Genomic DNA, 12056 nt, shown 5'->3' on the forward strand with positions numbered 1-12056 from the left:
CCTCCTGCTGACCTCTTTCTCTTTCCTACACTTGATTTTTTGTAAATAATACTGGAAATCTCTGTTTCTGTTTTCTTAAAAGGGGTCCAAACAAATTCCATTTTGAGAGTCATTGCTCTAGGTTACAAATTGCAGGAGATTTCAATCATCCAGTATTTTGTGCAGCAGAGGCCTTGCCATATTTTACCTCCCCTGCATTTCCCTCTTTATCTTGCCTCTATCCAAGAATGGCTTCCTGAAATTCTGCTTAAGCAGAAAGGGGAAGGCAGAAACATTTTTAAAGTACTAACTGTAGATCAGGCACAGTACTAAGTACTTTGATGTATCAATTTTTTTTTCATACTCTTGGCAATTGTACAGGAGAGGACATGATATTTAGAGGGGAGAAATTGTCTGTCCAAGACATCTTCACTAAATGGCAGGGTCAGGATTAAAATTTAGTCAGTTCTGATTCTGGCTCTAAAGTTCAAAATACGGCAATGCATACAAATCATCTAGCATGATGCCTGGCACTTAGAAGGTTCTCAATAAAAAGATCTATGTAGTATTGATGTTGTTATTACAGAACATCTGGTCCTTGGTTTATATAAGATGCCTCTTACTTTTTCATGAATTTTACTTATTTAAAGCTCAGAGATTTGACCTGCCACGAGGTCAGGGACTCCCTCCTCAATGTCTCCACCACGTATGAACTGCTTCTGTTTCATCTTCTTTCTTGGTAGAGAACCGACCACTTTTTTTTTTTGGTTAGATAGCTCTACTTTGAGCAAGGTTGAAAGCTGCTTCCTGATGACACAATCACTGTTTCTAGCTACTTCAGTCCATGACAATAGTTTGGAGAGCTGAAGAAGATCTGTACTGTCTTCTCTCCAGTCTAAATATTCCCAGGTCCTTTGTTCTTTACTCATAAGACCTGGTCTCAAATCTCCCTCTCCTCAGAGTTACCCTCCTTCTTCACTAACTTTGATCTGTTTCAGTCAAAATCTCTGGAAGATTTCTCTATCCCTTGCTTCAGTGACTTCTCATGTACGTAAAAGGAGCTCCAGATCCCTCCGGTGCCTTCTCAATCACACAGACCTGTCTTCCTACCAACTTATAACTCATTCCAGTTGACATTTTCAAGCAAACAATGCAACTCTAAGATGTCACTAATCTACACAGTAAGAGCATATCCTAGCACTGATATGAAACACCCACGCATGCATGCGGGCTAGAAGGAATGCTGGAGCCAGACCTTCTTCCTTCTCTAACACGAAACCAGGCCAGTGGGACGTCTGGCTTAAGCTGCCTTTGCCAAGGTCAACCTATGTGACTTGGCACTTTCTTCATACATAAGGGAAGAATCCATCGTGTCCTTTTTACATACACTTGACTTTGTGATGGTCACAGTTGGTGAAGATGGCCTATTTGTCTGAAATGTATTTTTTTCTAGTTAAGAAGTATTGCTAAATGGCAACTCTATGCCTAGGATTCTTTAAAGAAAAAGGGGGAGAAAACCTGACAGAGTCAGATAGGCCTGGGCTTGTGTCCTGGCTTTCCGTCTCTGGCCTCCAACTTTGCAACTCTAAAATGAGCAAGTGAGACTGAAATGCCATCAGTGACAGGGAGCCAAATGCAACCAGCTAGTGGGCTTACAGGCTCCCTCTTCTGGTGTACAACTCCCTGAGAACCTGTAGCCAGCACACTGGGGACTCAAAGGACATAGTTAGAATTTAAAAGGGAACCACATTTTCAACTATCCTCTCACATTGCAATTTTCTATGCGTGTATCAGTCTTCCTCACTAGATGAGGAGCATCTTAAGGGCCTACAACATCCATTATTAATCTTAGTAAAATCAGTACATGTCACAGAGTACCCCTCAGTAAGTATTTGCTGAACTCAACTGAACTAGTCCCCAAATCCACAGACATCCTTTCAAACCTCCATGCCTTTGCTTATGCTATCATTTGTCTACCATCTTGAAATCTTCCTGAAGATCTCTTCACTTCTCAAGACTTCCATGAAGTCTTCTTTGAACACCACCTCCCAAACCTAACCACCTTATCTCCCTTCCTCAGAGCAGAATCTCACGCTTTGTTCTTCCAATGCATCTTGCAAAGCATCTAGCATCCTCCTTGAGGATGCTAGTGAGAAAGACAAGGAAGACAGTATCATGTACTGTCTTCATTGTCTTTGCCATGTACTGTCTTTCTCACCAGGAGAAAGTACCATGTACCGTCTTCATTGTTTCTCTTTCTCACTGATCCTACTTGAGGACAGTGCTGTGTCATTTCACCTGTGTACCCCCAGTTCCCTGAACAAAGGTCTGGAAGGAATGTTTGATGTCATCTAGCTCAAATAAATGTTTCATCTATGCTGTTACTCCTCTGCAGTAACCCGGTTGATTAGGAATTAATCAGCATGGAGAGTAAACATGCTCTTTCTTTTCCAAGACTTTTTCCCCTGCTGCATCTTTGGGGTTTCTTGCCTTTAAGATTTTGCTCCTGCCATTTCTGTAGCCAGGAATACTGTCAATCCATCTCCTCTGGGAGGGTTTCCTTTCTTTACTCTTGCCCGGAGGATTACTCTGTTTCCGGACGCCTACAGCTCCTACTGTTGGTACCACCTCTGTGGTGATAAATTAACACTAACCTGGTGATAAGCCCCTTTAACCTACAGATCACTGACATATGTGTGCACCACCTAGTGGCACAAGCAGATATGCGTAGGCTGTTTTAACCTCTAGCTCTTAAAATAGAATTGCAAAACCTGCATGTTCTATATGCAAACGAAAACAAAAGTGCATGTTCCAGAATGACTCTGCAACAATTTTTAGCTAAGAAACTGGAATGTTTAAATAATTCCCTCAAAGTCATTCAAAAATAAAAGGACTGAAATGACAGTAAAAATTTTCCTTACTAGTCTAGCAGGCACAATCATTTGAGATTGCCAGTGAAAACTGTGTGGCATTTGTAAAAATAGAGCACATGGTTTATAGAATTTCACCAATAATGCACAATCAGTTATATATAGACAGGGGTACGTTGGACATAAAGAATTACCAAATTATTATAATTGGTTGCCAACTGAGAGAGATAAGAGACTTTAATATGGATGGTAGGATAGGGAGGAAGTGAAGCCAGTAAGGTCGGTGGCAAATTTAACAGGCAGGCAGGGCCTGATGACTCTTGAACCACTTGCTGACCAAAAGCTACAGTCTAAGGAAGGCAGAGCCTTCACATGTGTAGTAGTGGTTGTGTGTGTGTGTTTGTATGTGTGTGTGTGTTTGGGGTCAGAGTGAGGACATTCATCTCAGACAAAAGAATTCCACATTTGGATGGAGGGGAATGTATCCAAGTGTGCCTGTGTGGGATTCTACGGACTGCTGAAGGAATGTGGGTATGCCAGTGTTGGGTCAATCAGGAGTAGATATATGGACTCCTGGCTGTGTATGACTCCTGCATCCAGCCTTCCCTCATAAACATGATACCCCATGGACATTCGGAAATTCAAAAATTTCTTTGCTTAACCATTGTGTGGTGAATGCTGAGTATGACCTCATAAGGACAATGGAGGGTGGGGATTCTAAAGTCAACAGGAGTAACCTCTAAATTGGGTATCCAGGGATTGCCAGAGTATCTGTAGTGGATGCTTAAGGAATTGTCCACCAGCACCTTTGCTCCAGGAGTTATCCATTATTCCCCCATGCATCGAGTGAATGCTGTTATATTAGTACCATGTCACCCCACCTCTAGTCACAGTGGACTTCTTCAAAGGTGGAAGTCCTAAAAGCTGGGCTAATTAGACACCTTACCCAAGAACTTTGGACCTTTTCTGGATTCAATTATTCTTCTGAAAATTATAGTTGTCCTAATTTAAGAACCTATCTTTACAATTTTCATAATTATGAAAATCACACATGCTGATTTTTGTCATTTTCCAAATTTCCAGAAAATTCAGAGTAAAAGTAGAAAAATTACTTTGAGTCAACTGCAAGCAAGAACTGGGAATATTTCCAGAAAATTCAGAGTAAAAGTGAAAAGTAATGAAATCCTACCACTGAAAGAGAATCATAGTTAATATTTTGGTGTATTTTCTTATCATCTTTCTCACTATGTATATACATTTAATGATATTGTGTTTATATATAATAAATGAAGTACAATTCTAATCTTGTGCAACATTATGTTCATATAATTTTTCATCCCAGGCTGCATCTTTATTTTGAAGTAGGAGAGTGTAAATCACATATATTTATGGTCATAGCTAATACATTTGATCTTACGGCTGTGATTTTGTTTGTAATCTTTTTCTTTTCAGGGAAGGTAGCATTAATCAACAAGATACCAATAGGATAAACACTTGCTTATTTTGTCACAAGGAGCCAGTTTGAAAAGCCCAGCTACTGCAGCCTACCAATATAGATAAAGGCTTCTGAATCTGGGAGACTCTTCAGGCAATATTCAACTTAGAAGATACTCTTATTTTTTCATATCTGAAGCCCCTATGACTGCAGTTACAGAGAGCATTAAAAAACAAAAAACAAAAAGCAAAAACAACAACAACAACAACAAAAAAAAAACACAAAGCATTCTGAAGAGTGCTCGATTCAAAATCAGACAGACAAAGGTGAATTCTGATCCTATAACCTCTGAGCTCTGTTATCCTAGGCAAGTTACTTAAGCTAGCTGGCAATGAGGTACTCAGCCATAAAAAGAGAGTGTACACCAACCTCCAGGGGACTAACAGGAAGGAGAAGCAAAGAGAAAAAGGAAGAATCATTCTAAACTGGGGAGCAAGAGGCAGAACGGGGGAATGCACTGGTTGAATACTAGGATTTCTGAGTGCTGGCTACAGCTCTGTGTCACCTCAGGCTGAGCCTTTGGGCTTCTCACTGTCTGGTACCTAGCCCTTTAAGACTCTTAAAGATCTCCCAGCTCTAGTCTTCTCTCCTCCAGGTCATCCTCCACACTGCAGCTGGAGTGAGCTTTCTAGAATGCACGTCTTAAAACTCATCAGGAGTCCTATAAGACAAAGTCTTAGCCTTAGGTGGCTATTGAAAGACTTGTATAACCTGGCTTCTGCCTTCCATTTCTTGTCCTCCCAGACTCTGAGCTCCAGCTATGATCAACCACTTCTGGTTGCCAGATTTGCTGTGCTTTCGTCATTTGCCTTTGCATATGCTATTGCCCCTAATTGGAACAACAATCCCATACCCAAACTAGTGAGGAATTGTCTAACTACTTCCTGCTTGTTATTTGGCTCTTAACTCATGCCACCTCTGCTGTAAAGCATTGCTTAACTTGCCAAGGCTGTGCTAGATCAGGTCCTTCCCCTGTCCTTCCTCATCAGAGCACCATCACATTGTATTTCCGAGACCGCCTCACTCCTCCATCGTCTCTAGTGGTTGTGTGAGTTTCCGGAAGGCAGGGGCTATGCCCTGTTTATTTCTCTCCTCTCAGGGACTACCCTAGCACCTGACCAACAGATAGTGCTCAATTCAGATTTGGTGATTACTTGCTCCCAGGATGGCAACTAAACAGGGTCCCACTGAATTGGTCACCAAAAGAGGTCTTTAGTTTTAGCCCTTGTCTTCTAATAGGCACACATCAACATACCCATACAACACTCACGCACTGCCCCCATAATTTTTGTGAAAACTCTGTTTCTGTCTTGAGGACCCAGGAATTGGGCCACAGAGAATTTGGCCTTCTTCATCTTGATGGGTAGTTACGAGTCTATGGTTAAAAATGGACTTTTCGTTTTGGTCACGACTGCATTGCAATTACCTCCCAGAATGAGAAGGGACGTGTTGTTCCGGGAGCTCAGTGGCTGGTTTGATGTGTGGGGTTCTGCGTGGTAGAAGAGAATAGTCACTGATTATGTGTTCTGTTTTGCTTTCTGTGTTTTGTGCAAGATAGCTATTTGGAGAAAAGTCAGTCTTTCACGGCATAGACTGGAGATGATTTAAATAAGAGCACCAGTAATCCCCAGGCATTCTCCTGTCGCTCCAGAAGCCAGCCATCAGGGGGAGGACGTGGGGATCAACACTCTCCAGAAACAGGGGCCACAGGGGCATAGGCACACATTTGGCTTCAGGGCTCAAGCCCTTTCCTTTCCTGTAACCCCTCCTTTCTCTGCTCAGTTCATTCCCTCCCCGAGTCATAGTAACTTTCTAGGCATCTAGGGATCCCATGCCCTCTCCCTGCCCTATCCCCAAGCGTAGCCTGCTTCCTGGATATATTTTATGTGGGACAGGCCTCTCTTCAAACTCACTGCTTCTAATCTCTCTTACTCCAATCTAGCCTCTTCACTGGCTATAGGACTGATCATTCTAAAATTAAATTTGCTCTTTTCTTTGAAAAATTTAATGATTCCCGTTGCATTTTTGGGAAAGACTAGATTTCTTAGTTTGACATTCAAGGAGGGTGCCAAAAATCTCCACGAGTTGTATGTGTTATTTGAAAAAACAGTTTGTACATTATAATATTTACATCCAAATATTACATACTTGGAAAACAAACCAAAAATACCTATTATTTTCAGAACCAAGTTTCAGACAATAAAGTGGGGCCTGTAATTATGTCAGTCAGTGTGATATGTAGCAGACTGATTCTCATCTGGCTGGAGGAAGGAGTGGGGAGGGGCCTGTTGCTTCTGTGAGGAAAGAAAGCAGGGATCATCGAAATTTGGGAAACAGTATCTCAAGGCCCTGAGCTCATACCCACTCCCAAGCCTTCCAGATGCATGACCATTCTGTGCACCACCACCTTACCTGCTTCCAACCTTGGCTCCTGCCCTTGACAAGATCTTCTTTCTACCTCTCCTTTTGCTGAACAACTGATGGGCAACATGGCTTTCCCAGATAACACCTTGCCTCAACTCCATGACTCTCCATCTATTTATTTGTTCATTCAACAAATACCAATGAAGCTTTTGCTATGTATGTACCAGGCATCTTGCTGGGGATAGAGTGAGAAAGACACAGCCCCTGCCTTCAAAGAGCTAGCTAGACAGATAGAAGACAGATATGTTAAGCAAATAATCATACAATATGAATTTATTTTAACTGTGGTAAGTGCTCCCAAGAAAAATATGGGAAAAGGTATTCTGACAGGGGTTCAAAGTATTGCTCAAGCTTTACCTTGGTCCACTGACTGATATCTGGATGCCAAACCTGATCACCTTTCAACCTCACTGCTTTCAAGGGAAACATGAACAGTGGCCGAGGCTCACCCTCCCTTTCCAGGACCTACCCTCATCAGAATAATAAAAAATGCTTTAGCGTTTTACTCAGAGAGAGAGTGGACAAGAGTGGATATCACTCAAGGCTGAAATAAAATCCCACAACTAGGGGTTATAACCCAGTGGGAAGCAGAGTGGGGTAGCAAACAAAACCTGGGCTGCACATGTGGGATTGCTTCAATATATTTTCCAGAGTAGTTTCTGCTCCTGTAACTTTCTTTTATTGGAAAATTCAGGCGTGCAAATGTCTTTCATCCCCAGGGCAACTTAAAGGAGCATCGTAGTTCAGCCTCTGGCGGCCTGCACAAAAGCAGGGCAAGTGGAAATAGAGAGGAGCATATACAACTGCAAAGACAATTTGCAAGTAGAATTAATAGCTGCCGTGACTGAAGCAGCTGCCATTTGCTGAGCACTTTGTATGTGCCAATCCTCACAACAGCCGTTTGAAGCAGGTATTGTTGCCCTTTTTCACAAATGAAGAAACTTGCTCAAGGTCACAGCTGCTAAGTGGAAAAACCCATACTCAAACCCATACTGATTGCCCCTGAAGCCTATGCTCCATTAGTCGTGACAGCAGTTAGTTGTGAGGGATGAGGGAAAAATCTTGGCTTATTCGCAGGTTTATAGGCAGAAAAGCAGCAAGAACTGCCGTGGGTGACACCACACACCTGGAGCAGCCTCTGCACAAGGGAGTGAAAGAAGCTACAACTCAAGTGTGATCTTTTGTACTTTTCCTCCATAGTGTTCACAATTTCAAATTCTCTATTAACTTGTGTTTATATTTGCTTAATGCTATTCTCATTACACTCTAAGCTCCATGGCAAAAGGACAGTGTTTAAGTCTCCTAGCAGTGTGGGTTCTGTCTAGATACGTGTTAGGCGAGTGAATACAGAAACCTCGATCAAGTTCCTAAAGAGGACTGGATCAACAGCTGAAACCCTTACTCCTGCTGGAGAAAAATAAAACATGCCGCACCCTAAAACCTTATACCGTCAGATGGGGGTTGCGCTAGAGAACTTCACTTTCCTCTGCTCTGGAGGAAAGACCTAGGCATCAAGAGACAGCGAGAGGAAGGCTGTTCCAGTCATGAGTCAGAAGATTAGAAGATTACACGCTAGGGCAGTAATTCTCTGCTTTAGCCTTACAAGGTCATGTGGGGACCTGCAAGAACAGACTAGTATTTCAAGTGACAGTAGGTTGTGCTCAAAGCTGACAAATGCCCACCTATTGCATCCATGGGCCCCACAGCATCTAGGCAGTGATTACCGAACATGTCTCATGTTACAGTTAGGTGCTTACATATTGGTCTACATCTTCTCTCTTCATGCGCCACCCTCTGCCTTCTCTTCCAACATGAGGAACTGAATATTTTTCATAAATCGATAGTTTTTAATACATGTTCCCTGATAGGGCCTCGAGAAGTTTGTTGCAGATGTGATGTTTTAGCTTATTGCCAGAGCAAGTTTCATGACTATAAATTATTTTTATGTTTTGAATAAGTCACATTTCTTTTTGTGGAATCAAACTTTAGAATTAAGATATGACTTCTAGGACTTCAAATGATACTTCAGTGCTATGATTACTCTTCATTATTAAGGAAGTTAAGATGCAGCATGCATCACACACTGCTGGGATGTCACAGCAAGGGTCTTTAGAGATCCACTAGCCCAACTATTTTAAAGAAAAGTAAGCTGGGGCCACAGAAGGAAAGGGATCTGCTCAAAGTCACCTGCCATATTGTCCCATACTGTTTACTTATTTCTCTCCTTCAATAGGGTAGACAAAGAGGATTTATGTCTATAACCCAGTGCCTAGAAAAGAACAAATGCCCAGAAAAACTTGTCAAAGAAAGCAAGGTAGTGAGGTGGGAAGTAGAGGAAGGGGAACCATTTAGTTAGTAATTAGTTCTGAATTCCAAAGTCATGTTATTTGATTCAAGCTGTTTTAACTGAAGATTTACCAACAGTGCCTCCTTTTAGACATGGTAATTAATGTAGATACAGTAAAAGGAAAGAAACCTAGGTTGGCGATGAGGCCCTAGCTATGTTCTGTCTCCAAGAATGGGTCTGTTATGCTTGACATAGTCTTAAGACTATCAGGAAATCTCTCTGAAACACCACATTCTGTTGTTTCTTTACATATTTGATTATTTATAACCTACTAATTCCAAAAAAAGAATTTGAAGATCTTACAACAAAAGAAATGCAACAAAATAAAAATAATGCAATTAAAGACATGGAGAAAAAAAATAAGGATAGGCAAAATTAGACGATACTAGGTACAAAGTCATGACTCACAATTCATGCCCTTAGTGTCCTTAGGAAGGGTATGCTCAGGCCTATAGGGACATAGGACTTGCCCCAGTTCATGTAGTGAAATACCAGCGACTGAACTGCCCTGTGTTGTTTGAATAAGGATTAGAAGCACAGAGATAGGTGAAATATGGTAGCAGAGAGAGCAATTGTGCCAGAATAAGATGCCCCAGCTCTGGTCCATACATCAGAGCAAAAAACAGACAATCGGACAAGTCCTAGCTTACACATTCACCAGCACTGGAGCCCTTGAACAAATGACTTCATCTCTCTCTCATTTTCGCATCTCTAAAATGGGGATTAAATGGAATACAAACTGTAATATAACTTCACTCGGAAGTTTCATATTACAAGAAATATTACTATAGTAATAGGATACAATATAAAATTCTCTTTTTAAAGATAAAACATTAAAGCATGAAACCTTCAGAGTTTTTGAGAGTATCAAGGTCAGTCTCTAGTTGGGTGGAAGAGTTTGGCAGCTGTGACTTTTAAAAAGATCCTATCACACTCAAGTAAGTTTTCAATAACATGTTTTTTGGTTCCCATTCTCCTTCAGATTCGGCAATTGTACAAGTAGCTCACAGCAACTCCACATAGAACTGTGGTATAGACTGAATGAAATGGATCAGGAACACTTGGAAGCCAGGAGCTGTGTGTTCTGGCCCCAGCTTTGCCACCAACTTGGTGTAGGAATCAACAATTTACCTTCTCTGAACCTACCTCTGCCACACACTGTCTAAGTAACCATGGACAAGTCAGTTAAATACTTTGAAATGGGTTTAACAAAATTCACCTATGAGTAGAGCAGTTAGCTAAGTGCTTGACACATAACCTCTTGGTAAATGGTATAGTCTGATAAGACTTTAATTTTTAATTCCAAGACCCCTTGTTTGGAAAGCCTTTCCTCCTGTCTTTCTTTATATATGACTTTGCTCATACATCATCACCCTCTGGAAGCTCCCTCTGTTCAGGTACCTCCTCAAGGCTCACTCAGCACCTTGTGTTACCCTTGGCCACAGATGTTATCACTGCGTATTACAATGATCTGTCTGAGTCATCTGACTGTGAGCTTTTACCAACAAGGACACTGTGATTCAGATCGGTATCTCCAGCTCCTACCACTGTACTTGGCACATAGCAGGCTCTCAGTCATGTTTGCTGAATTGCACGACACTGTGGAGTTCCTGTGAAAAATATCATGACATTCAAAATAAAACTCTGGCACTGAAAGTGATGCAACATTAATCTGTATTCCTGCCCAGCTGGAGTAATGCTTCTTCACGATATCAGAGTTATATATACTCCAGGAAGTAAAAGTGCCAGGCCATAAAAGTCTATTTTCTGCATTTGACTGGCTCTCATGGAAGCTCCATTCCATGCTGATTGACCAAGACTTTCTACAAAAAATTGCCAGCTTGATTATGGGGAAAGAATCCAGATCTAATTGTTCTTTGTAAGCCTGGGGCAGAAGGTATTGTTGCTTGAAAAATGGAACTGTCTAAATTAATTTTCCTGAAACAAACATCTTTGCCAAATAAAAGCAATGCATAATAACAACCCATAATTAAAAGCAAAATGATACCTTTTGTTACATGGAGAAAGCAATGTGTTCATTATTTAAAAAAAAAAAAAAGACAAAAATGTTGTTTTCTTGGATCTCCAGGGACACATCTTGAAATCTGTTGAAAGGGGTCAGTGTGTGTGTGTCTCTGTGTGTGTGTGTGTGTGTGTGTTGTGCACACAAGCATGCTTGCCTGTGTTTAGAAGTAGCATGTAATGAAAAAGATGTCTCTTTCTTTTCTTTCTTGTTATTGAAAAAGAAGTTTTGAAAAACAAGCATTGTTTATCTCTGATTTCTCAACAATGCATCCAGAATATTCTAAAATTCCCTTACACTTTGTATAGACAAGAATTGGAAAAGTGAGGGAAATTCACATTTATTGAACTGCTTTTATTTTCCCTTGCCTAAGTCTCCTAAAATATTTTTAAATTATTTCAATTTTTTGATATACATATATATATATATATACACATTTGTAAATTGACAAATGCGTTCTTAAAAAGTTCATTAAGATAAATAAACTTTAGCCGGACACGGTGGCTCATGCCTGTAATCCCAGCACTTTGGGAGGCCGAGGTGGGTGGATCTCCTGAGGTCGGGAGTTCGAGACCAGCCTGACCAACATGGAGAAACCCCATCTCTACTAAAAATACAAAATTAGCCAGGCGTAGTGGCACATGCCTATAATCCCAGCTACTACGGAGGCTGAGGCAGGAGAATTGCTTGAACCTGGGAGGCAGAGGTTGCGGTGAGCCGAGATCGTGCCATCGCACTCCAGCCTGGGCAACAAGAGTGAAACTCCGTCTCAAAAAAAAAAAAAAAAAAAAAAGATAAAAAACTGTAGTGAACATCTACTATGCAAATAATGCTTTATTTATGTTTACTTATTTTATCCTCACATTTCTGTACCATAACGCAGGTATTTAACTCCATATTAGAGATAAGGAAACTGAA

General features: G+C 41.1%; 1 protein-coding gene across 1 annotated transcript in view; it reads right to left on the minus strand.

Annotated features, from left to right (window-relative positions):
* LOC105533368 (cytosolic carboxypeptidase 6-like) overlaps window positions 1–12056 on the minus strand; it is a 673407-nt gene that overhangs the window by 286243 nt on the left and 375108 nt on the right.

Source organism: Mandrillus leucophaeus, unplaced genomic scaffold, assembly GCF_000951045.1.
Source record: "Mandrillus leucophaeus isolate KB7577 unplaced genomic scaffold, Mleu.le_1.0 Scaffold1248, whole genome shotgun sequence".
NCBI lineage: Eukaryota > Metazoa > Chordata > Mammalia > Primates > Cercopithecidae > Mandrillus > Mandrillus leucophaeus.